Below are 2,501 nucleotides of genomic sequence, written 5' to 3' on the forward strand. Positions count from 1 at the left end.
TCATTGGACTCTATTTGCTTTGAACTAGTTTTGCAGTTTGATTTTATGTCTTGCATACCTTAGTTACAAATCTTTTGGAAAAATCTCGCATTTACGTATGAGCATAATCATTCCTTTGAGTTATACGCTTATAAACTGATAATGAATGTTAAATTATTTTCCTTTAGTCATAGTGAATATTTTGCTTTGTAGTTGAAATAGATGGTGTGTGTAGGTCTTTATTTTTCTTTAGGCTGTTTCCCATTTAAGTATTTGACTAAAGATGTTAAATATTTCTAATTGTGAAAAAATTCACTTCTGACACACTTTATTAAACAGCTTGATTGCTTCTTAATAGTATTCCTTGTAAGTGGACAAAAATGTTGCTATTTGATGTTACTGCAACTCTGTCAAGCCTGCAGTTAATACTTTTAAAAGTTTTCTTCTAGCAAATGTTCATTGATTTAAGTGCCTGGGTGTTTTCCCCTCACATTTCAGAGCTCTCCTGCATTATTTTCACAGTAAGGGTTGTGTAATTATAGCTTCTGAACTTCTTAATCACCAGTAGCATTAATACATATTTTTGGATATGGTAATGGTACCAAAAATGTTTTTTAGAAATAACAATGACTTAACCTTTACTACTATGATAATACCCAGGCACTCAATATTTTTCCTAAAGCTCTTTATAATATCTGTTCTGTGTCTCATCTTAAAGACATTTGGAGCATGCCAGGAAAGTCAGCTTCTTATTGATGTTTGTGGATTCTTAACAAAATGTTAGCATAAATTTCCATAACTATCTGGTGGTCCCTGGGGGAAAATGTCACTCTTACTATGATTAGAAAGTGAGTTAGAAAATTTCAGCTCAGTGTCTTTTACTATTCAAGGTCATGTACTTTAAACAAATATAAAAATCAGAAGGCTGCCACTATTATATCCTTCAGAATAGATGGCTGTCATTGTTGGCTAACATTAAATATTCTTATGCTAGAGCATGGAGAATTGTTTACATTAGTGCAATGGTGATTTAAAAAACAAAAAACAAAGACTTCAGGTTTGCCATGCTACTGAAAGTAGAAGTTTGAAGCTTTTGGATAATGTAGGGTTTATTGAAGAGTGAGTATACATAGGCCTAACTAAAAAAGATTGAATTATCCAAGTCCATATAATAAGAATAATGCATTTGTGGTTGTTCTTAAAGTCAATGTATTAAACAGATGATTTTTTCCCTCCATTGGTTTCTTTAATTTTCACACTATATGGCCTGCTAGACAATTTTAATGGAAATAATTTGGATTTAGTCAAATAATATTCAGAAAGTAATAAATGTTCACTATATCTTATTGAAATTATGCAGTGGTGATGGGTTTTAATGTTTTCCTCCTTTCTGGTCTTAAATTATGAGTACCAATTAGCTGCTGCCTATAGAAAAATTATTTCTTTTGTAAATTGAATTTTTTTTTGTATCTTTATTAGAAACTGGAAAACAGCAAATACAGTTGATTATAATTCATGGTAGGTTCTGTAAAGTCACCACCAAAATGAAATTAATGAATACCTCCCTAAACTATTGTTCTGTGAGCCTCTGGTCACATTTTCATCAACCAACAATATATAAACTTGTTTGAAGTGCCTTCCTGTTTTGTTGATTTACTAACACTGGACTCTTAGTCAGCAATGCTATAACTTCATGCCTAAACAAAGTTTATCTAACACTTGTATTTTCTCCATAAGGCTTATCACAGCCTTCTTTCACTTAAGAACGTTAGACAACTCTTTAGCACTACGTTTGATGGCCATTTTAAACAGAAAAACACAAAAATGCAAAAAGTGAGGCACTAAGAGCAAAAGACATTTGTTAATATGAGAGCTGCAACAAGAAAGCATGCTATCTTGTCAACCTCGACTGGGACCACATGCATTGGGCAAGTCAAATCTTTCACCATTCTACAGATAACCGTGAAAGCACTGCAAAACATTTAAAGAGTAGACAAATTTGCAAACAATCCACAAATAAGGAGGATCAATTATACTTAACTGTTTATGAAGCCGTAACACATATCTGCCTGATCTGTAGAATAAAACTTATTGGTGAGTCATGCTCCATCCAATATTTCCATGACATTTTAAATATCTACTGTGTCTGAAAGCCAGTAATTCCTATTTGTAGTAAATAGATTGCTTTTATTCTTTGTTTCTGCAATATTTCAGTTCTTTATTCGTTAATACTGAGCACTTAACTATGTGCCAGAATTTTACCAGGCACAACCACAAATAAAGAAATACAGTTCTGCTCCCATAGACCATCAAATAATGGGATGAGTGCTATGGTAGAGATTTGCCAGATGAGTTGATATCTTGCTCTCCAGGTCCACTCTACTTTCTGCCCCATGTGGCTGATGAATGGACTATAGCAGCAGCCTCCTTTGCCTCCTTAATTCTGGGTGGGTTTTGCCAAGGAACATCCTGGCCAGAGATGTGAAGGTGGTCAGGGTGTCTATTCTCTCGCCTCTCCCACA

The sequence above is a fragment of the Rousettus aegyptiacus genome, unplaced genomic scaffold (genome assembly GCF_014176215.1).
Source record: "Rousettus aegyptiacus isolate mRouAeg1 unplaced genomic scaffold, mRouAeg1.p scaffold_m13_p_4, whole genome shotgun sequence".
Lineage (NCBI taxonomy): Eukaryota > Metazoa > Chordata > Mammalia > Chiroptera > Pteropodidae > Rousettus > Rousettus aegyptiacus.